General features: G+C 49.1%; 1 protein-coding gene across 1 annotated transcript in view; it reads right to left on the reverse strand.

Annotated features, from left to right (window-relative positions):
- The window catches only part of ATF3 (activating transcription factor 3), a 151,096-nt gene extending 127,291 nt beyond the window's left edge, over positions 1–23,805 (reverse strand). Inside the window, exon 1 of the mRNA XM_032136745.2 lies at positions 23,677–23,805. The gene's annotated coding sequence lies outside the window, so the exon portion shown is untranslated. The remainder of the gene's footprint in view (positions 1–23,676) is intronic.
- Positions 23,806–24,590: the final 785 nt, after the last annotated feature.

Raw genomic sequence — 24,590 nt, forward strand, 5'->3', positions numbered from 1 at the left:
CTGAATGCCAGGAAGCCTGGGAAGTTTGTTAGCTGGGCACGTTGCTCCCCAGAGCAAAATTGGGATTCTGTCAGTGAAGAAGTGGAGGAAGTAGATACAGGATGGTTAGTTAGCTGTCTCTACCACAGTTGGGATAATCTGGAAGACTTCGTGGAAGAAATGGGCATCAGTAGAATTCAGACAAGAACTTAGCACACGCCAAGAACTCTATTGCGTGCTGGATAGGTCAGGGAGGGGAGGCTCCTTCTGTTAAACTCACATGTGAGGGAACAGTTTCAGTTCCCATTTCGGGTATAAGGAAAACAAAACCTAGAGCTGTCCACTCACTCACTCAGGGTCACACGGCAAGTAAACGGCAGAGTCCAGCTTCCAATTCCAAAACCCAGCAGACTCTGCTGGGCTCACCTCCCCATTCCAATGAGTGTATGTAGAGGGGAAGGATAAAGATTCCAAGACAGGGAAGCTCACCGTGTATTTCCAGGACACACTGATGGGCACTAGGCCTCAGAAGGGAAAGGAAGAGCAGAGTCTCTGATTGCTCAAAGCAGGAATTTCTGAACACAGAGAGATCTTATTTACTCATGGGATAATTCCCAAAAGGATTTAGTCTTTTTTACGTTTAAAAAATAAAAGTCAAAAATGAAGTGGAAAATGGAAGGAGACATTTTGGTGGTGGGGCGGGGGGAGTTGAGAGCCTTCTGTTGGAGACCCCGGAGGCAGGGCAAGGCAGGGGGTGGGAGGCAGACCCCAGGCTGGGAGGCCGGGACTGGTGAACAGGGGGCGTCTCTGCTCAGGACCAGCGCCCTCTGCCCTCGGGTAGCAGCCAGCAGTGGCTGAAACCCGCCAGGAGCCGGGCAGAGGCCAGACGGGTAAGGAGTGTGGCCGGGCTCTTCTGAATCCTGGGGACCTCCTCACCTTGGGTGAGGTGCCACGCTTCTGCTCTCGGGGTCATCTTCATGCCTCAGTGAGTGGAAAATTGCCTACCACCACAGGCATGTCACAAAGCCCAGGGCCTGAGTTTCACCCCAGACTTGGCAGCTCAGGGGGTTAGAGAATGTAAGAGGGACAGCGGGAGGGGTGGGGATCCCTGGGCAGTAGCTATGGCCAAGCACCCACCACCACCCCCCATGAACAACAGGACCCCAGGACTGCAAGCAGAGTGAGTTAGGGTCAGATGCGACCAGATGGGTGACCTACAAGTTAACCTCTCCGACTGTCACCTTCTGAATCTAAAAACCTAAATAACTAATCCTACCCTGTGAGGTGACATATACAGAGAGCCAGAAACCTAGCAAGTGCTTGGAACAGGTAACACACTAATTTGACTAATGTAGCTATTCTCTTTGTTGTTAACATTTTGCTGTTTGGTAGATGACGCCCCATTAACTAAAATCCAAAAAATGGAAAGAGGAACAGGTCAGTGGGGGTGCCGGGGGAGCCTGGAGATATTGGTTATTTCAAAGAGAAGATGGAGCCCATCCTTGACCTCAGTCAGTTAATGCATACAATGGTTGAAAATGGAAAACAGAACAAACCATATTCCAGTGCTGTACGGATTCATTAGTAAACAGGGATTTGTTAAGCCCTCCTGATGTGCTCAGCATGACTCTAAGCTCTCTGTCAAATACAAGAGAAGTAGAAAAGTAGAAAAAAACCCAGCTAATGCATCCACTCGGAAATTGTGGCAGAGGAATTTTCTGGACACTATCCACACACACTTTTAAGAGAATTTTGTAAATGTTACATATTTCGGATGAAAATACTTTTAAAATGTGCTACACGCATCCCTGGCATCTTAGAGTCTATTGAACATATTTGTTACAAACATCATCTATTCTGCTGTCTTGTAATGTGATGACGGCCTTGGGGGTTGTGGCTGTTTGCTGCCCAACTAGGTAGTCCCCGGGTGTTACTTTGTCTTTGCATCTACTTTTATACTTGTTTCCAGGCATTCCCTCACCACTAGGCTTTCATGTGTGAGTTTTCCTTGCTGTTTTTGAGTTGCCCTTCGAGTACTTTCACTTTATTGCTTCTAATTTGCTCTGAGGTTAGAGATCAGATATAAATGATTCATCTATTGATAGCACATCTTGGCCCTAAAAGGAATTAAGGGGACTATAATGATTTCCTAAGTACTTACTATGTGCCAGACATTTGACCAGCTGTTTTGCAGCCATTATTTCATTTTTCACAACAGCCCTGGGAGGTGGGCATTTTTATCTCCATTTCAGAGATGTGTAGACTGAGGCTCAGAGAGTTTGAGCAACTTGCCCAAAGTCGCACAGCCGCTAGTGAGTGGCCGGGCTAGAATTCAGTTGCACTGGGAACATCCGTGCTTTTCCCACTGTGTGGCATTGCTGCTCCAGTGTTATGGTAGATTACATGCTGTTCTCTATCGCTTGTTATTGCGTTGGGCTGTGGCAGTTTTATTTTCCTGAGTAGAACATAAGCCCCTTGAGGACAGTGACCTGGCTGTCCACTTATGAACTGCCCACATCATTGGGCCCAGTGCCAGGATTTCAGGTGGTCAACAGCTATTTTGCAAAGAGTGGGAGTCTGGAAGAATGAGGGCAAGAGAGTGGTGTAGGCTATAGCCTGCTCCCATCGCAATGCCTCATTACCTTTCTGCTTCCTAAAATTCGCAACTTGTTACCAGGCATTTTCTGAACAGAATGCTTTGTCTGCATAAATCCAAACCCTTCCTTTGGCTTAAACCAGTAATCATTAAAGCCTCCACGTGGGCCACTCTGGTCTGGGATGAAGGAGTGGCTGGCTCAGGCTGCCTGCCTCTCCCTGGGGGCAGACATGGAGGCCAAGCTCACACAAGGAGACAGCAGCCCAGTAGGGAAGACTGGTGTTGAGTTCAGGATTTTCGCTGAAGAAATTCTAGAGCTGGTGCCTCTGAGAAAACCCTTTCATAGAGAGTTTCTTTCCTGGAAGGAGAGTGGCTGAAATTGCAGTGGAGCTGACTTTCCGGCCAAAGCAAAAAGCAGGCCAGCATCCCAGCAGAGCCAGATTCTGCTAAGTAATGCTTGCTCTCAATCTTTGCTCTGTGGCTACAGCTTTGTGTTCCATCACATGACTTACAGAGTTTATTGTGACATGACAGTTTCTGTTGTGTCTTCGTTGTCCATCAGAAACACTGAGCTCAGTGGGGAAAGCCCCCTTGTGGCCAGAGATGTTTGTGAGCCAAGCATTTCTCCGGATGACATCACACCCTTGCTGATTGCCCAGGTGTTTCACGGCCTCCGAGAGCTGACACGGAACTTGCATCATTTCTGATGCTTGGCTCTTTAATTTGTTTGTTTTTGGTAAATAGTAAACCTGGACTGGGGTGGGGGAAGTTTCCAAGATAACCAGATTGTAAACATATTCTACAGAAAATTTGGCAGGACTTGGACCTGGAGCCATCTCGTTTCTTGTGGGCTGACACCCTGAGGCAGAGGAACTGATGGTGTCCAGCCCCTCTTGTGTCAGTCCTGGAACATACTTAAGATTCTGAACCTCTTTGGGTCAGCCACAAAGGCCCGGGGCCAGGCCCTGCTACCTCATATGCTTTTGTGTACCTCTTTTCCCCTTTCCCCTCGTCAGGCTGGCTGGTACCGGAAAACCCTAGATTCCCCTCCTTCCCTCTGCTTCTGTCCATTTATTTTCCTGGAATCAAAGCACAGCCTTGCACCCACATACTCACTTTGGGTCCATGAGCAAATCATTTCACAGGCCTGTGGAGGGCCAGGACGGGGGTGCTCTGCAGAGCTCCCACCTCCTCCATGACCTTACAGGAGAGGAGACAAAGGCTGGCAGGGCAACTTCCCCAAGTACCCAGAATGAACTACTTAACCCTGGGCAGGGCTCTGGAATGCTATGCTTCAGCCTACACATTGAACATGAACTTGGGCTGGACCACTGATGGTTTCTGAGCAGGAGTGCTGGGACCAGAGCTGTGTGTTAGAAAGTGGATTCTGCCCGGGCGCGGTGGCTCACATCTGTAATCCCAGCACTTTGGAAGGCCGAGGTGGGCAGATCACCTGAGGTTGGGAGTTCAAGACCAGCCAGACCAACATAGAGAAACCCCATTTCTACTAAAAATACAAAATTAGCCGGGTGTGGTGGCGCATGCCTGTAATCCCAGCTAGTCGGGAGGCTGAGGCAGGAGAATCACTTGAACCCAGGAGGTGGAGGTTGCAGTGAGCCAAGATTGCGCCACTGCACTCCAGCCTGGGCAACAAGAGCGAAACTCCATCTCAAACAAAAAAAAATAGTGGATTCTGACTCTGCAGGGAGGAGGACGCGAGGGGACAGAGCTAGGAGACAGAGACTAGTTAGAGGCTGCCTGTGGAAAACACTACTAGGCCACAGTTGACAGGCCTTTGTCACCAATGGGCTGGGAGGAGGAGAGAGGCAACACAGTCCCCCAGGGCATGACCCCAGGGGGTCCTGTGCAAGATGTGACCTCAGCCAAGGGCACTGGCTGTGGGGAAAGGAAGGGAGGCCCCTGTGAGAGGTTTGCCGTCTGAGCCTCCTTGGACATTGGCAACAGGCTGAATATAGAGAAGGGCTTTTACCTGGAATGCTGTCAGTGCTTTAGGGAAGAAGAGACATTTGGTGTAGGGGGTGAGTGTGCTTAATCTTAGGGGCGGGTGGGACATATTGACATCTAGATGATCAGTTGGTCATTCCACAGTGTATCGTGTATCAGAACATCACAGTGGCCAGCACAGTGGCATGCACCTGGCGTCCTAGCTACTCGGGAGTCTGAGGCAGGAGGATCACTTGAGCCCAGGAGTTTCAGGCTGTAGTGGGCCACAAATGTACCACTGCGCTCCAGCCTGGGTGACAGAGCAAGACCCCACCTCAAAAAAAAAACACATTGTACCCCATAAATAGATGCAATTATTGTTTGTCAATTAAAAATTAAATTAAATTAAAAAAAAAAAGATGTCCAAGCCAAGTGCCCTGCATAGAAAGTGCCCAATAGCACTGGAAGAGTAACAGCAAGTACTGTAGAACTGAAAAGCATCAGGCAGAGAAGGCTGAGACGGCCAAGCATGTAAGAGAATGCAGTGCCCTGGCCCCCAGCGGTCACCCCAGGACCCAGATTGTGCGTGTGAGCACGGCGCCACACTTGGTTAAAGCTTGCTGGGGAATGGAGAATTCTGGTCCATTCCACCAAACCCCATCCCCTCCCAGAACCTACCTCCCAACTCCTTCCCTACTGATCCCTGTGATTCCCGATCTGTGCTAGGACTGGGACCTAATAGGACTGTTCCCATATGTGCCCTGCCCCCTAGCAGACCAGGTGCTTTCTGAGCCTGGAGCCCTGTCCCCCTTCTTTCCTTCTTCTAATTCCCCACAGTGTCCAGGACAGAGCCCATATGTGCTGGGGGCAGGCGCACCATAGGATACTCAGACTGTCCAGACAGGGTGCCTGAGGCCCCATTTCCTCCCACCAGGAATTTGTGCCAGGTCCTGCCAGCATAGACAGTGACTTCCTTGACTTCCTAGTTTGGACAAGGTCGATCAGCTCAGGTGGCTGCATGGTTCCCCCCAGGCTATTTACCTAACCTGCTGCAAATAGACCAGATGCCTGGATTCTGGGTGAAGGGGCAGGAAAGGGTTGTTTTTATTCAGACCTGCTCAGCCCACCTGTCCCAGAGGCTCCATGTTATCAAGTGTTTTCCAGTTCCTATGGCGACCAAATCACAGAGCCAGGATGTGTTATTGTTCTGGGCAGAAAAGGGAAGGGCCACACCATAGGACTGACGTCCATTCGTCCATCCGTCAGCCAGCCGCTGAGTCACCCAGCCATGGTCTGGTGCGTCCACGCAGTCACTCCTCTGTGGTCTGAGGCTCCCACAGGCCTTCTCTCTTTGGCAAGAGGCTGGTCCCCTGTCCGTGACTGTCAGCAAGCATGCAACGGAGCACCCCTGCTGTGCCACATGTTGCCCTGGGCACTTCGGGGAGGCTAGCAAGGTGGGGAGGGAAGCTACTGAGGGGGGCACAGTCCTACACTTAGGGAGTCAGAGCTTCTGGGGAGGCTTGGCCCCTGTCCTTTCAGAGCACACATATATATTCACAGACAGTTTCTAGGGCACCTGTCGATTGGCTTTACTCAGTGATCTCAGCCAAGCCACTTGACCTCTCTAAGCCTTCATCTCTTTATGCACAACATAGGGAAAGAAGTACTATTTCATCAGATGGTCATGGGAAAGAAATGAGAGTGCCAGTGAAGTGCTTAGCACCATAGCCAGCATTCTACAAAGCACTCAATAAAGAGCCGTGTATGGTTATTGCTGATGGGTAGATGGCCACACATCTCTGGACTACCTGAAGGTAAATCAGAGGGAGCTCCTGCTACTCCCCCAACACATGTGCCACCCACCTCACCTGCAGGACAGCCATGGGAGGCCACCATGCACACAACCAGCCCCATCGCCCACCATCGGAAGTTGAAATAGAAAGCTTCAACTGCGCAGACATAGATGAAGACAGAACAAGAGATTTGACAGGTCAACCAAAGAGGTGGGTCAGCACAGGTGGTGAGGACCAAGGAGGCCGGCAGGCAGGCATTTCGAGAGTATCCCGGAGAGGTGCTCAGGCCTCCCAGGTGCGCAGCACGTATCTCCGGGCTTCTCCTAACTCCCTTACTTCAGGACTGTGCTGGCCAAGCACCTTCTGATGACAGTTTGGCCTTCTGGGTAGAATTCCCTACCGGAGAACAGGTGCTGATGGGTGAACACAGCCCACTGGGTAGCTGGATCCTCACTGTGAGCGACTGAATCAGCACTCTGATATTTACACTTGGGCTGCAGTGTGAGTCACCCCTGAACTCAGCCACCTTCAAGGCTCCTAACCAACTTGGATTTCTAGGCCTACAAAGTGGAAAACTGGCCCCTGGAATGTGATGACTACAGGGAGGAAGTGCCCTCTAGGGAAACCCCCCCTAAAGAGGAGCCTTCCCCAAGGGGAGCCCCAGAATGCACCCAGGGCCATTTTCCATACTGACCTCTGCTACACGCTATAGCCAGCCCAGCTAAGGCCACTTACCCTGGGCTGGCCCTAATGCAATGCCTTTCAGACTATGGATCAAGACCCATAAGTGGGTCACGGAGTCACTTTAGTAGGTGGGATGAGCATTCTTTAAAAAGTCCACAGAATACAATAACATATTAGAGGGCAGGGTGTGATGACTCATGCCTGTAATCCCAGAACTTTGGGAAGTTGAGGTGAGTGGATCACCTTAGGTCAGGAGTTCAAGACCAGCCCGGCCAACATGGTGAAACGCCATCTCTACTAAAAATACAAAAATTAGCTGGGCATGGTAACGGGCGCCTGTAACCCCAGCTACTCGGGAGGCTGAGGCAGGAGAACCACTTGAACCCCGGGAGGCAGAGGTTGCAGTGAGCCAAGATCGCACCATTGCACTCCAACCTGGGCAACAAAAGTGAAACTCTGTCTCAAAAAAGAAAAAAGAACAACATATTAGAGTGTCTCACAGCCAAGTAAGGGTGAGTATTACTTCATGAATCATTGGTGTGTATATATATATACATATATGTGTATATGTATGTGTGTTGTATGGGTGTATGTACACACACATAATACATGGATAAACTTGAGCCAATGCCCCGAAATAGAAAAACAGCACATTCTAATCGAATAGTTTCTCGGAGCATTTGATAGAGGCTATTTACAAAGACGGGTGTGGGTAAGTCATAAAGGACAGTGGGGCTCACTTATCACCTTTAGGCTTGAAGGCTTGAATGAAGAAAGTGTTTTCAGAACTTGGAGACAAGAGAATGATGTGGAAAGAGCAGCGATCATCAGGTGAGGGACCAGCCAGCCCATGGCAACCCCATTGGGGAGTAAGTACTTCCCCCTTCTCCCTCTCTCTGCAGTCCTGCCAGGCCTGCCCCCCCACTGAACCCAAGGGAAACTGAGAGCAGGGGAGCCAGGGAGGAGGTCGTTCAGTGGAAACATCCAGTATATAATGTGTGCACGGGATGCAAGGTAAAGTGCAAGTGTTTTTCACTATGGGTTTCAGTTAATGACTTTTTTTTTTTTTTTTTGAGACAGAGTTTCGCTCCCTTTGCCCAGGCTGGAGTGCAGTGGCGCAATCTTGGTGCACTGCTACCTCCGCCGCCCAGGTTCAAGCGATTCTCCTGCCTCAGCCTCCCAAGTAGCTGGGAGTATAGGCACACACCACCACGCCCAGCTAATTTTTGTATTTTTAGTAGAGATGGAGTTTCACCATGTTGGTTAGGCTGGTCTCGAACTCCTGACCTCAATTGATCCATTTGCCTCAGTCTCCCAAAGTGCTGGGATTACAGACATGAGCCACTGTGCCTGGCCAGTTAATGACATTTGTAAAACAATACCCTAGAGGCCCGTGTCTGACACCGAAGTTACTGCCAGGAAGAAGCCAGGCACTTCTGAATGCCCCAGGTCAGGGTCAGCCATGCTCGGGAAGGCTTTGGGTGGCAACGCTAATGCCAACCAGGAAACGGCAGCTGAGAGGGAGCTCGCCACCACATTCTCCAGATGTGCCAGTGCTAAGCAGCCACCTTCACCCAGACACCACCCAATGGCCCTGAGCCCTGCCCACAGTCTCCATGGGCCAGGGACCGAGGGTCACAGGCGCGAGGAAGGAGTGGGAGGGTGAGTGGGAGAGAGGAACAAAGGGGCCTGTGGTCACCAACACCCACACCACGCCAGGCGGTTGCCTCAGCTCCTCAAGGACAAAGGGCAGAGTGCTATTTCTAGCTCCCTGGAGGAGCAGGAGAAAATGATGCCCTTGTATTCCGCACACTTGCGGTTGGCTCACTCATCCTTGGGCTACTGGTTGTGGTTCTGGGCTCCCACCATGCTGTCTCTAAGCCTCCGTGTCCACAGCCCACATGACTGCTTGAGGCTTGGTCACATGCTGGGGATCTCACGTGTTCCTGACCAAGCGTGGCCAGGCTCAAAGGCTGAGTGACCTGGTGCCAATGGCTGGGCCCAAACACATGTATGGCTGGAGAACCTTAGACCATCAACCACAAGTCCACTTCACACCCTTGCCAGGTGGCCCAGTCCAAAGCTGGGTGTGGAAGGACCGCAGAAGAGTGACTCTTCTGGAAAGGAAATAAATTCCTCTAATGATTTAAAAAAAGGGAGGGGGGACAAGAATAATCCATGGTCAGGATAACAGAGAAATCTCATTTTCCCTTGTTTCCTAGGGCAATAGAATGCAACTCTGCCCTTCACAGAGTCAGGATCCTCCTGGGTTACTCATCTGCCCTTAAGGACCAGTTGTTTATTCAAGAGTTAATCAAGTTGAGAGCTGTTTGCCCTTTGAACATTCCTCCTCCTTCAGAATCTCTCGGTTTCTCTCTGCCACGCGCCTGTCACTGGTCAGGGCTGGAAGAAGCCTCGAGTCCACAGGTAAAGGTGGCTCCTGGGCTGTGTCCTCTCCTCCCCTCAAACCCACAGGGCGTCGGGCTGGATCCTCCAGCCAGATCCTGAAGACGCCCTGGGGAAATGGCTCACCCATGCCACATGTTTGAAGCCAACCAAACAGAAAATAGTTGCTTTACTATTTAATCAATCTTAACCAAGACAGGATTAAACAATGTAGTAAGCGAGGAAGTCCAAGAGGACCAGTCTCTTCCGGTTGCCTGTACATCAGCTTTGACCAATGACCCACTGAAACTAGCGTCCGTGTCAACATCTGGCTCCCATCACTTACAGCCTCACTTCATTCTTCCCTGCTCTGCCAAGATGCAAGCGGTACCAACTCCCTCTCTGCACCTTGCACCTCCGACCACACATGATCTCTCCATGTGGTGTCTGCCCCAATAAATTGGAGAGACCCGTCAGACAGCAGCAGCTTTGCCTTCTTCACTTTATTTTGTCCCTATCATCTGCAACAGTGCCTGAGCTGTGATAAAGGCACTGTAAAATATGTACAGGGTGGACTGAGTGAGGTGGCTCATGCCTGTAATCCCAGCACTTTGGGAGGCTGAGGAGGGCGGATCACTTGGGGTCAGGAGTTCAAGACCACCTGACCAACATGGTCTCTACAAAATACAAAAATACAAAAATTAGCTGGGTGTGATGGCACGTGCCTGTAATCGCAGCTATTCAGGAGGCTGAGGCAGGAGAATTGCTTGAACCCAGGAGGCAGAGGTTGCAGTGAGCCGAGATCTCACCACTGCACTCCAGCCGGTGCAGCAGAGCGAGACTCCCCATATCAAAAAAAAAAAAAAATGTACAAGGTGAAAGAATTAATTAAATATTCATTACAGCTAAGTTTTTCCAGGTAAAGAATAAAAAAATGAAGAGTCAGCATGACTTTCAAAACTTATATTTTTTTTGGCAGTACAAACCTTTCCTTCCATGCATAGCTGCATTTTTATAAAACAAACAAAGCAAAACAAAACACCTTTCTTATTCCAAGAAAATCTAACCTAAGACCCAAAATAAATTTTTTTCTTCTTCTTTTTTTTTTTTTTTTTTTTTGAGACAGAGTCTCACTCTGTTGCCCAGGCTGGAGTGTGGTGGTGCAATCTAGGCTCACTGCAACCTCCACCTCCCAGGTTCAAGTGATTCTTGTGCCTCCGCCTCCCAAGTAGCTGGGATTACAGGCACGCACCACCATGCCTGGCTAATTTTTCTGTATTTTCAGTAGAGATGGGGTTTTGCCATGTTGGTCAGGCTGGTCTCAAACTCCTGACCTCAAATGATCCACCCACCTTAGCTTCCTAGAGTGCTGGGATTACAGGCATGAGCCACCACACCCAGCCTAAGGCCCAAAATAAATTTTTAAAAAGCAGCATACTTAAGTAAGGTTGCCATGTTTAGCAAATAAAAATACAGGAACAAAGGAAAAATAGAACGGTTTATCTACTCACGTAACGCTTCTGACATCAAATGTGTGAGGTTTTCACACCAAGCAATTCTCTAAGTCTCTGAGGACACCGAGTGTCCTACAATTTAATTCAATTCTGACACTACACAAAGTCAACACAGACCCCACAGGCTAAGGACTCAGTCCCTCAAGACTGCGCCCACTTCCGACACCAATCGCAAGTACTGGGTCCCTAGGTTATCTACACTTGGCTGCAAATCAGGAGTTCCCATGACCCCTTCCTCAGGTTCAATAATTTGCTATCATGGCCCACAGAACTCAGGGAAACACTTTACTTACTATAATGGATTTATTATAAAGGATATTATAAAGATACAAATGAACAGCCAGATGAAGAGGTACTGTATATATCATCTCAGCTACCCAGGAGGCTGAGGCAGAAGCATACCTGAGGCCAGGAGTTCAAAACCAGCCTGGGAAACGTAGCAAGACCCCATCTCAAAAAAAAGAGGGAAGGTACTGTACATAGAGGGAGGTCCAGGGTCCCAAGCACAGGAGCTTCTATTCCATGGAATTGGGGTGCACCACCCTCCCAGCATGCAGATGCATTTGCCAACTGGAAGTTCTCTGAGCCCTGTTATCTAGGGTTTTTATGGGAGATCCACTATGCAAGCATGATTGGCAAAAATTATTGACCATTGTTAAGTAACTCAATCTCCAGCCCCTAACCCCTTCCCAGATTTGGGAGGGAACTGAAAACTCTAATCATTCTTTGGTCTTTCTGGTGACTGTCTCCCAACCTGAAGCTATCCAGGGGCCCCCAGCCACCAGTTATCTCATTAACATATAAAAAGACACTCATCACTCTGGAGATTTCAAGGGTCTTAGAAGCTTTGCGTTAGGAACTGGAGACTGAGACCAAATAGTACAAGAGATGCTCCTACCTCCGTAATCACTCAGGAAATTACAAGTGTTTAGGAGCTCTGTCCAGGAACTGGGGATGAAGACCAAATATCTACTTCTTATTATACCACAATGTCACACAGGACATCCAGCTGTTTTAATTTTTAAAAAAATAAAAAATGTGTAAATATCCCAAATATTACATGGGACCTATTTATACTAAAATTTTATCTGATTTTTAAATGTAACTGAGTGTCCTCTGTTTTATCTGACAGACCTCTACCCAGGGCTGTGCATGCCTGGGGTCCCAGAGGTGCCTGGGGTCTGTGCAGTCCAGTTTCTACACCACAGTTTTAGGGAAAAGTGTGGCTCTCTCATTCTGCTTCCCTCTCCTGTCCCTGGAGCCATTCTGCTCCTGAGTGGAGCTAAGTCTTCCTTCCCCAGCAGCAGCGCCTGACACCCCAGCATCTGTGTGCTTCCAGGGGAGGAAAGTCTGTGAAACAATGGACTCAGTTTCCTGAAGCATTGGAGTGTTTGCTTTTTTCTTTCTTTTTTTTTTTTTTTTTCCTGAGACAGGCGTTCACTCTGTCACCCAGGCTAGAGCTCAGTGATGCGATCTCAGCTCACTGCAGCCTCAACCTCCCAGGCTCAAGCGATCCTCCCACCTCAGCTTCCGGAGTAGCTGGGATTACAGGCGTGAGCCACTATGCCTGGATAGAGTGTTTTCTAAGGGTCAGAATAACTCCATACATAGCCAACATTTATGACAAACAACTATATCAGTTCACACAATCACTTCAAGTGAAACAGATTGCTTCATACCCTGTTTCCACAGAGGTCCTCCTTCTCCCTGATGGATGGCCGCCTGTCCTGGGCAGGCACATTATAAAACTGCAGCTGCCTTGCTTTCCCCTTCCTGCTCCCCAGCCCTCTCCTTCTGGAGCGAACAAAGGAATGACCACACTCAAACCATTCATCCTGGTTCTGTTGGGTGGATACTGGTGACTTCTGTGGGAACCGGTGCTAGAGATGATGGGGCAACTGACACACCTCTTTGTCTTCACTCCCCTCAGCCCAACAAAGCAGCAAAAGGACTTCTTGGATACTCAAATGAACTCATGAGTGCCTTCCAGAATGAGCTCATTCTAGAAAGGGAACCGGTGAATCCCGCAGAGGACATCTGTTGATTTTTGTCTGCCTACATTTGAGTCCTTCCTATGTGGAGGAGTCCTCCAGGGGGTGGTCTCGACAGGAAGCAGACAGTCTTCTAGGGCCCATGTTTGACCCAGGCTCAGCCCGTGGGATGCTCAGGCTGGGGGCTTTGACTCTCGAGGAGAGACAGGTAATTAGAGATGGTGCACACCTGCAGTCCCAGCTACTCAGAACACTAAGGTGGAAGGATTGCTTGAGCCTGGGAGGTCAAGCCATGGCAGTGGGGCCGAGAGTCCAGCAGTCCATGGTAACTGGTAGCAGAACTCACATGGGCATCCTGACCCCGAGGCTGAGTGGCTGTGACTAGGTTCTTAGCTACCCGGCCTTCAGGGCGGTCCCTGCCCATTTGCCCGAACCTGGTTTGCCAGATACGAATCAATTATGTAAATCATCCAATATTCTTTCTCATCAGCTCGTTCTTAGCTTGAGTTAGCCAGAGTGAGTTCCTGCCGTTTGCAGCAAGAGCACTCACAGATACTATCTACAGGTTGTCACACTTCATCCCTCTCACTCACTGCCCCACTCCGTGGTGATGTTAAATAAAATTTATAGGAGCCTATTGTTTTGGACTGAGGTCCTGCACTAGGCCCCAACAGACCAAGCCAAAATGGAGTCACTTATGCTAAGTGCTGCATAATCAAACTGAAACTTTATGAAGCAGGAAAATCCCCTAACAGATCATGTTTTCCTAAAAATAGGAGATTTATGGCAACCAATTGGAAAGGGCCCAGTCAACCTGAGCTGGCAAGATAAGACAGTCCTCTTTCCTTTAACCCTTATAAGGAAAGCAACCTGATGTTAACTCATCTGCTTTTTTGTGGTATTCTGTTTCCTTGTTCCTGTTCAAGCTACCTTACAATGGATATGTCGTGCCGAGTGGAACTCCCTCTGTTTTGGAAGATATGCTGTCTGATTCCTGGATCACTAATAAAAGCCAAGTAGGGCTGGGCACAGTGGTGCATGCCCGCAGTCCCAGCTGCTCAGGAGGCTGAGGCAAGAGGATCACTTAAGCCCAGGAGTTCAAGATTGTAGTGAGCTATGATTGCCCCATCGCACTGCAACCTGGACAATAGAGTGAGACTTTGTCTCAATTAAAAAAAAAAAAAAAAAAAGGTTGGGTGTGGTGGCTCATGCCTGTAATTCCAGCACTTTGAGAAGCCAAGGCTGGCAGATCACTTGAGCACCAGACCAGCCTGGGAAACATGGTGAAACCCCTTCTTTTACAAAAGAAATAGCTGGGCTTTACGGTGCGCACCTGTAGTCCCAGCTACTCTGAAGGCTAAGGTGGGAGGATCGCTTGAGCCTGGGAGGTCAAGGCTGCAGTGAGCTGAGATTGCACCATTGCACTCCAGCCTGGATGACAGGGCAAGACCCTGTCTCAAAAAAAAGGAAAGCCAATTACCTGTTTCACTATGTTGAAATTTTATTTTTTAACAGTGCCCTTGGCTGGCCAGCTCTGTGCATAAAAGTTAAGATGGCGTGGCAGACGCCAAGAGACCCACGAAAGGGCTGTGCAGATTCCAGGAGTGAGATGTGGCCATGTCGGGAAGCACAGAGCAAGAAGAGCAGGTCTGGGGTGTCCCAGGCCAGATACTTGTCTACCCTCTACTGCTCTCTAGTGGCCAGAGTCGGGAAGCTGGGCAAACCTTTCAGCTTTCCTCCTTAGAATAACGTCAGAGCAAGTGGGAGCACAGAGGAGAAGCTCCCGGCTCTACAGGTCAGAGGACACAGTGCTTCCACTGAGCGTCATAATTCTTTATAATGGGGCCAGACCAGCTGGTAGGGCCGTGACAGGCAAGGTGCAGGGAATGACATGGGCAAAAGCATGGAGACTTGAGATTATATTGCACCATCAGAGAATGCAAATTATTTGGTAGGACCAGAAGGTAGGGTGTGGAGAGGGTGGTGAAGAATGGGTCTGAGACCAGTGGAACAGAACAGAAGCCTCAGAAATAACACCACACATCTACAACCATCTGATCTTTAACAAACCTGAAAAAAAAAACAAGAAATGGGGAAAGGATTCCCTATTTAATAAATGGTGCTGGGAAAACTGGCTAGCCATATGTAGAAAGCTGAAACTGGATCCTTTCCTTACACCTTATACAAAAATTAATTCAAGATGGATTAAAGACTTAAATGTAAGACCTAAAACCATAAAAATCCTAGAAGAAAACCCAGGCAATACCATTCAGGACACAGGCATGGGCAAGGACTTCATAACTAAAACACCAAAAGCAATGGCAACAAAAGCCAAAATTGACAAATGGGATCTAATTAAACTAAAGAGCTTCTGCACAGCAAAAGAAACTACCATCTGAGTGAACAGGCAACCTACAGAATGGGAGAAAATTTTTGCAATCTACCCATCTGACAAAGGGCTAATATCCAGAATCTACAAAGAACTTAAACAAATTTATGAGAAAAAAACAACCCCATCAAAAAGTGGGCAAAGGATATGGAACAGATACTTCTCAAAAGAAGACCTTTATGTGGCCAACACACATGAAAAAATGCTCATCATAACTGGTCATTAGAGAAATGCAGATCAAAACCACAATGAGATACTATCTCATGCCAGTTAGTATGGCGATCATTAAAAAGTCAGGAAACAACAGCCGAGATGCTGGAGAGGATGTGGAGAAAAAGGAATGCTTTTACACTGTTGGTGTAAACTAGTTCAACCATTGTGGAAGACAGTGTGACAATTCCTCAAGGATCTAGAACTTGAAAGACCATTTGACCCAGTGATCTCTTTGCTGGGTATATACCGAAAGGATTATAAATCATGCTACTATAAAGACACATGCACATGTATGTTTATTGTGGCACTATTCACAATAGCAAAGACTTGGAGCCAACCCAAATGTCCAACAACGATAGACTGGATAAAGAAAACGTGGCACATATACACCATGGAATACTGTGCAGCCATAAAAAAGAATGAGTTCATGTCCTTTGCAGGGACATGGATGAAGCTGGAAGCCATCATTCTCAGCGAACTATCACAAAGACAGAAAACCAAACACCACATGTTCTCACTCATAGGTGGGAACTGAACAATGAGAACACTTGGACACAGGAAGGGGAACATCACACACCGGGTCCTGTCGGGGGGTTGGGGGCTGGGGAGGGATAGCATTAGGAGGTATACCTAATGTAAATGACGAGTTGATGGGTGCAGCAAACCAACATGGCACATGTATACCTATGTAGCAAACCTGCACGTTGTGCACACGTACCTTAGAACTTAAAGTATAATAAAAAATAAATAAATAAAAAAGAAGAAGAATGGGTTTGAGAGATGGCCTGAGGCTTTGCCTAGAAGGGAGTTTGGAATGCATCATAGACCACTGAAAGCCTTCCAAGGGTTTAAGCAGGAGCTAGTATAGGGATTCCTCCTAGAAAGAAACATTATCAAATTTGCACTTTAGAAAGATCACCTTAGCAACAGTGTGGAGTATGGAATAGAGAGTCTAGTAGCTGAGGCCCTGCCCTAAGCCACATCAGTGGGGACAGAGAAAAGAGAACCCATTCATCCTTTATTCATTCATCTAAGATATATGCCATGCATGCTGGAATTGCAAAGCTGCACCCAGAAACCCACATTCTCCCCTTTCTGCACAATGTGGAAGAAAGCCACGGACCTGCCCACATACTTGGAGCCCCAAAATCTTGACCATCGCTGGCAAGAGTTGGAGCCTGATTTGTGTGGACAGTTCGGCTGCTTTATTTTTTTAGCATTGATAACTGGCATACTGATTAGGTAATAACTCTTAAGAATTGAATACTACTACATCGGCATTTTATAGGAATAAGGAAATTGAGGCATAGCAAGGCAGATTCCACCCAAGGCCAGCTGGCTCCTGAGTCTATCCTCTTAACCATTTGCTATTCCTGCCTCTTTGTGCCAATCACACAGCAATGCTCACAATGCTCAGAACAGCTTTGGGGAGTGTTTTGCCTCTAAATGTCCTCATCTTGTTCTCTAGCCTCATTCAACCTGTTTCCTGTTCTCTGGAAGTCATTTTATGGCAAAATAAATCCCAACGAAATGTTAACTCTGAAGACAGGCACCTCCTGCCTTCTCCCCTGGACCCCCCTTTCTGCTTGGAGTCCTGGTGTTTGCCAGTGTCTGTATTTTCAGAAGGTTAATGGGTGCGGGATCCCACATTAGGACTCACAGGGAGGGCTCAGCCTCTGACCTTAGAAAATTCAGGTCCCAGGGGGAGTCAAGACAAATGAACTATTCAGTCTGTTCCTTATTCTAGCTATCAGCATCTTCAGCTAACCTGGTGTTTTTTAATGTAGTTTGAGAGTCTCTAAATGGATTTCATGACCCACTAACTAGCATCTCAAATCACATTTTATTTAAATGAAATGGAATGAAATACAAAACACGAAGTGTATTGCATATAGTACAATTCATAATTGTTTCAAGAAAATTTCTGTTTTAGTTGTGTGTATCTGAGTGTATATGTGTGTGTGTGTGTGTGTGTGTACCCACTTGATTACAATACAAAATACATTTCTTACTGTGAGTCAAGTCAAAAAGTTAAAGCACCACATATCTTAATATTTTCTCCCTCTAGCTTCACAATAGTTGTTTGCAGCAGTTTTACAACCTATGGTTTGTTCAAGGAAATACAAAAAAAGAGTTTTGATCCGCAGACCTGTGAAGGAGCAGAGGAGCCAGGCTGAGCCAGCACACGAGGGAAGCCCTTCACTCCAGACACCGCAGCGGAGCCAGGGCTGGCCAAAGGGCTGCACGGACTATAACTGGCTCACGCTGAGGGCCCCGCTCCTCACCTGCCTGTCTTAAGCCACCTGTTCTCTCTCTCTCTCTCTCTTTTTTTTTTTTTAATAGAGATGGCGTTTCGCTATGTTGCCCAGGTTGGTCTCAAAACTCCTGACCTCAAGCGATCCTCTCACCTCAGCCAACCAAAGTGCTGGGATTACAGGCATGAGTCACTGCACCTGGCCCAGTCACCTGTTCGTGAAAACCCCAAGGCTCGCTGCTACCCAATCCGAGGTCAAGACTGCAGAAGGCGTGCAGATGCCCTCTTGCCTATTCAGCTGTTGCCCACTGAAGCCTGGTCTGCAGCTCCCACTGCACCGCTCAGGCTGCCAAATGGGGAGGAAAAACCATGGAGTGGTCGTAAGCTGTTCTTCCGCAGGCTCTTAAGCATTTGTCTCTAACCAACAAGGCCTGGCATATGTATTGAATTTATTTATTTATCATTATTATTGTTATTTTAGAGCTGGAGGTCTTGCTTTGTTGCCTAGGCTGGTCTCGAACCTTCTCACCCATTGCTTGGACCAGCTGGCAGCCCACAGGTATACCCCAAGCAATCCTCCTGCCTCGGCCTGCCGAAGTGCTGAGATTACAGGCATGAGCCATCACGCCTGGCCTTGAATGCATTGAACTTATTCTTCCGCGTATCCCAGGCACGGACCCACTTTCTGTGAATGGGAGAGTGGTCTGGCCAGGGCTCACTGGCCTGTGGGTTAGCAGGACTGATTTGGCTGCTTCTTAGAGGCCCCTCCAACCAGAGCTGCATCTTCATTCAGGGAAGACGACCTTCTCCAAAAGGGCCCCTCTCCAGACCCTACGATCAAAGGTATGCCTCTGTGTGGAAACCACATAAATGCACTCATCTTTCCTCCACAAAACTGAAACTCCTGACACCCCCCACTCTCCACCATCTGGGCAGGGTGGTTTTGTTTTTTTCCAAGAAGCAAATATTCTAGAAGTCAGAGAGAGTGGGGCCCAGAATCAGGCAGCCTGGACTCTCATCTCAGATCTGCTTATGAGAGAACGCCTGTGGGCAGGTTGTTTAGCCTCCCCAAGGGTCAGCAGCCTCCCCTGTAAAGTGGAAGATAATAATAGCTCCTATTTCAGCAGGTTACCCCCCATGAGAATAAAATGAGGTAATACAGGGAGGCAGGTAATCCAATACTCAGCATATAGTAAGTGCTCACTAAATACCACCTACCATCATCGTAATGACTGTGGTTATTATGACAGTCTCCAGGCAGCCCCAGAGTGGCCATAGGGCCCCACAGGGCCCCTCCTGGTTGATTCCCCAAATCCACTTCTCCATCACCCTCACTGACCTTCTCCCACTGTGAGGCCTCCTGCCTTTCACAGGAACTGCCTGCTGTCTCACCTCTTCGTAGCCCACCTCTCTTCTGTACCCCAAGGCTGGCTTTGAGTGACGCTGGCTACACAGTCCTTGCCACAGTATGAACAAGATAATGTGGGGTCTGGCATGAAAGGACCTGGGTTAGAGTCCTTGCTCGGCTGCTGCCTGTAGGGAGGCATGGCTTTGTCCTTCAAGTAAATCAGGATGGACCGGAGACGGGTACCGAGTCTGAGACCCCACCAACGAGGATGGTCTCACACATCCTGGGGCCAGGGCCTAAGGGTTGTGATCATGGCTGCTTGCTGCAGGTGGAAGTAGCAGCTAGTGTCCGGCAGGCAGAAGGATGCATCCTGGGGCTGGGGCGTGGAACCGGGAGCAGGCAAGCAGCCTCTGTCCATCTCCCGGACAGAGTTCAAGGGACACACAATGGGAGCAGGACCTCAGATTGAGGGAACTGAGGCTGGAGCCCAGACACACAACCTGGGAGGGGAGAGTTTCTGTGATGTCTTGTTTTTGTGGAAAAGTCTTGGATGCACACACTGGTAGCTGAAGGTTCACCATCTGCGGAATCCACATGGGGATAGTCTGTGAGCACCGGTGATGATGAGCCCAATGCGGGGATTCGCTGCAGCGACCCATCTGGACCCTGAGTCCTGAGCCCTGGGTCAGCCTGGAGGGGTTGAAGCCCTCCCTGCTAAGGCCACTGTGTGGGGAGGGGCTGTGCTGGTCCTGGGGGCTTCCTGCCTGAAGATGGGTATGGGCCAGTCGGCACAGAGCCTGCAGCTGGCTCCGCACTCCCAGAGCCAGGAGGCGGGCATGGTAAATAGGATCACCGAACACTCACTGTATACTAAGAGACGTTTGTCCCCTGAGCCCCCTTTTACTCTTCTAGAAGGTGGGAATGGCGATGATTTCCAATACGTAAGTTCATAGGCACGTTACTGAAATGAATACAAGGAGTGGTTTGCAAACAGCTAAACTAACGTTCTTATAGTGTCATTAATTATCCTTGGGGTAAGTACAGAAATCCTTTCAGTGTTAAGGATCTTACAAGAATCACTACAATCTAAAGATAATACAACAAATTGGGAAAGTTACAAAGGTTTCTGAAATCAGAAAAGGCTTCTGAGCAAGAACGGCATTGATTATTACTTCAGCCATGGTGGAGATGAGCACCTGCATGGAGGAGGAGGGGGCACAGTCATTTTGGCTCCAGACTGGCAACAAAACAGGGCTTTGAGTTCTTCTGAACCAGGTGACTGCCGGCCCCAGGGCTTGGCCAGTGTTCAGGGATGGGGTCTCAGTGGTCAGTCAGAACCACAGCCTGAGACCTCCCTGCTCTGAGCCAATCCTAGGGTGTCTGGGGAGGGCCTTCGGCCAACATGGGCAAGGTCAATGGTGGAGAAGGGGAGCTGGGCTCAACACCACCCTTGGGATTAAATGAGCTGAGGCAGGGAAAAGGGCATCAAGCCAGCACTTCTCATATGTTGAAGAGATTTTTGAGATGTTGCAGTTATTTTCATATCTCCCCATGCCTTCCACCCTCTCAACAAGTCTGCCCAATTATTATCTCATTTTTTTATTATTTTATTTTTATTTGCAACAGTTTCACTCTGTCGCCCGGGCTGGAATGCAGTGGCACCATCTTGGCTCACTGCAACCTCTACCTCCCGGGTTCAAGCAATTCTCACACCTCTGCCTCCCGAGTAGCTGGGATTACAGGCGTCCACCACCATGGCTGGATAATTTTTGTATTTTTAGTAGAGACGGGGTTTCGCCATGTTGGCCAGGCTGGTCTCAAACTCCTGACCTCAGGTGATTCGCCTGCCTTGGCCTCCTAAAGTGCTGGGATTACAGGCGTGAGCCACCGTGCCCAGCCCTATTATCTCATTTTTAACTGAAGAGACGAATAAGACTCAGACAGAGTGATTTGCCTAAGGGCACACAGCAAGCTAATGGCCAAGTTGAGACGAGAGTCTCTCCCTGTTGTGTTTGGAAGGACGGAGTCCCAGGACCGGGGCAGGAACAGACCTGGGCTGCAGGTAGGAGCTCAACAGAGTTCAATGGACTGGAGCCTGGCAGGTCCGCGCCCAAAGGCAAATGGAAAATATCTCACTGGATTAATACAGCATCTGGTGGTGGCAGGTGAGAGATATGTCCTTTCTTTTTTATAGTTTTCTGTATCGATCTGGAATTTTGTATAAGCAAGCTTTCCATTTACAATCAGACAAAATAATCAGATTATACTCCAGGGGTCAAGGGGGTGGAGATCCCACCCACACGTGGCCAAGGTAGGGCCCTTCACCCACCAGCAGCTGCCCTTGTGGGCAGGTCTCCGGTCTCGACATACCAGAGCCCCCCGGAACACTCTTTTCCTGAGACGACTTGCAACCTCCAGTTCTCTCAGCTCAGCCTCCCTCTTGGCAGTCACGGCTGCCCTCCCTCATCCCTCGAGGGTTTTCCAGCAATCCTTTGCACACAGTTCCTTGGCAGAAGATAGCGGGATCACATGGCTGAGTGACGGTGTTTTCTGACTCACGGAATGGAAAGAAACACTACACACAAAAACAGCACACAGGGCCTCTGGTGCGAGTTGGGCTAACTACTCGGTGTGGGACGTGATTCATCCGAGACTGCCTGGCGAGTGCACGTGCTCGCAGGCCAAGGGCAGCGCAGCACTGAGCTTCTCAGGCCCAGGCCCCTCCCACACAGACCAATGAGTCCAGCGGCTCTGCCGCAAGGGTCTGGGGCTGCCATGGGCCAACCGAGAGGTGTGTGAGGAGATTGCAGACTGGCTGGAGATGGAAGGTGAAAAAATGAGAAGATCCAGGTTGGGAAAATTTGAGGAAGAAAGTAATCAGACAGGTGTGGGCAGAATAGGGTCAAACTCTCCTGCAGACCGGGACACAGGCTCTGACTTCTCCACACCACACCCCAGGCCCACCAGGTACAGCAGACACATGCTCACCATCGTCGGAAAGGTTCTAATAAAACATTGATGTATTTATTATTATTTTATTTATTTATTTATTGAAATGAAGTCTCATGTTGTCACCAGGCTGGAATGCAGTGGCATGATTTTGGCTCACTGCAACCTCTGCTTCCCTGGTTCAAGAGATTCCCCTGCCTCAGCGTCCCGAGTAGCTGGGACTACAGGCGTGCACCATCACTCCTGGCTAATTTTTCTGTGTGTTTTAGCAGAGATGGGGTTTCACCATGTTGGCCAGGATGGTCTCAATCTCCTGACCTCGTGATCCGCCCGCCTTGGCCTCCCAAAGTGCTGGGATTACAGGCGTGAGCCACCACACCCGACCAATTGATTTATTTTTAATACAAAGGCCAGTCACTATCTAAGTCCTTGAGCTGTGCTATCCCACTTGATCATCCTAACAGCCCTGTGAAAACATCAGTGAACCCATTTTGCAGATGAGAAAATTCTATCCAGAAACACAAAATAAATTGCCCAAGGTCACACAGCTACTAAAGAAAATTCTAACCCAAATCATCTGGCTCCAGAGTCTGCTTTAAACACAATGCCTCTCCACAATGCCACCTAGAGAGCTCCTACTGTGGTCCAGACACTGTCCTTCACATACATTACTGATTTAATCCTCACAGCAACAGTGCAATCAAAGTATTATTGCCCCATTTTATTATTTATTTATTTATTTTATTTTAATTTTTGTTTGTTTATTTGTTTTTGAGATGGAGTCTCACTCCGTCACCCAGGCTGGAGTGCAATGGTGCCATCTCAGTTCACTGCAACCTCTACCTCCCAGGTTCAAGAGATTCTCCTGCCTCAGCCTCCCAAGTAGCTGGGACTGCAGGTGCCTGCCGCTACGCCCGACTAATTTTTTTGCATTTTTTAGTAGAGACGGGGTTTCACCATGTTGGCCAGGCTGGTCTCAAACTCCTGACCTCAGGTGATCCACCTGTCTCAGCCTCCCAAAGTGTTGGGATTACAGGTGTGAGCCACCGTGCCCGGCCATCCCATTTTAAAGATAAGAAAACTGAAATTCAGGCTGGGTGAAGTGGCTCATTCCTGTAATCCCAGCACTTTGGGGGGCTAAGGGGGGGTGGATCACCTGAGGTTAGGAGTTCAAGACCAGCCTGACCAACATGGCAAAACCCCATCTCTATTAAAAATACAAAAATTACCTGGGCCTGGAGGCACACGCCTCCAGTAATGCTAGCTACTCAGGAGGCTGAGGTAGAAGAATCACTTGAACCTGGGAGGTGCAGGTTGCAGTGAGCTGAGATTGTGGCACTGCACTCCAGCCTGGGCAACTGAGTGAGACTCAAGAAAGGAAAGGAAAGGAAGGCGAGGAGAGGAGAGGACAGGAGAGGAGAGGAGAGGAGAGGAGAGGAGAGGAGAGGAGAGGAGAGGAGAGGAGAGGAGAGGCGAGGCGAGGCGAGGCGAGGAGAGGAGAGGAGAGGAGAGGGGGAGGGGAGGGGAGGGGAGAGGAGGGGAGGGGAGGGAAGAAGAAAAGGAGAAAACTGAAGTTCCAAGAGGTTAAGTATGTTGCCCAAAGCCACCAGCTAGTAAGCGGTGATGTGGAGACTCACCCAACTCAGGTAAAGTCCATGATCTTCACCACAGCGTCTGTGTTCTTGTCACTTTCTGGGATGGTGTTTCTCTCTTCTGAGTCCTCCACCCCCTCACCTGTGGATTGGATTAGTTGGAGTTTGCCTGAGTAGTAATGGCCACTTGGTTGGTTTCCATGGCCTGGCGTGTGCTGTAGCTGTAGGAGAGGGCTGCCTGTGTCCGTGAGAACAAGGAAGCCTTCAGGAGAGAAATCAGCCACTGCCACACTCCAGTCCTTTAGGAGGCAGTCAGGCTGCTGACAAAGGGAACTCACGCTCCTCCCACGCATTGCCTGGACCAGCTGGCAGCCCACGGGGGTGGCTACAGGCAGCCTCCCCAGCAAGGAGGAGAGGGATGGAGGGCTGGCTGGAGGAGCACATGGGGAGCACTCCTCAAATGCTTCCTGGAGGTCATGGAGCCAGTGCCAGAACCAGTTCTTATTAACCCAGAGGAAGAGACTTCTGGCGGGGGAGAGATGCCTGGGGACGGCATGGTCTTTCGTCTTTCAGGTCACTTCCTGCTGCAGAGTCCTCACTCCAGCTTTCTCGCCAATCCTCCCCCTACACCAAAAGATCATCTCTGGGTTCAGGTCAGCCACCCAACTCCACTGATGGATTTAGGCTCATTTAATCCAAACTCGACTCCATTTCAGCCAGAACCAGGCACCTCTAGAAAGGTAACTTTGCAGCAAACAAAAATGTATACAACCAAATAATGCAACCCACTTGAAGAGAGCTGGCTTGAGATTATCTGCTGCTCGGGTTATCTCTGTCATTGATGCCCACATTCATGGAAAATTAACCCCTGAGTGTGTGATTTGGACTGTCACCTGGCAATGCATGTTAACAGGCATGCCTGCAGGTAGAATGACACTTCAACACGAGTCCTGTCCTTG

The sequence above is a fragment of the Hylobates moloch genome, unplaced genomic scaffold (genome assembly GCF_009828535.3).
Source record: "Hylobates moloch isolate HMO894 unplaced genomic scaffold, HMol_V3 SCAFFOLD_18, whole genome shotgun sequence".
Classification (NCBI taxonomy): domain Eukaryota; kingdom Metazoa; phylum Chordata; class Mammalia; order Primates; family Hylobatidae; genus Hylobates; species Hylobates moloch.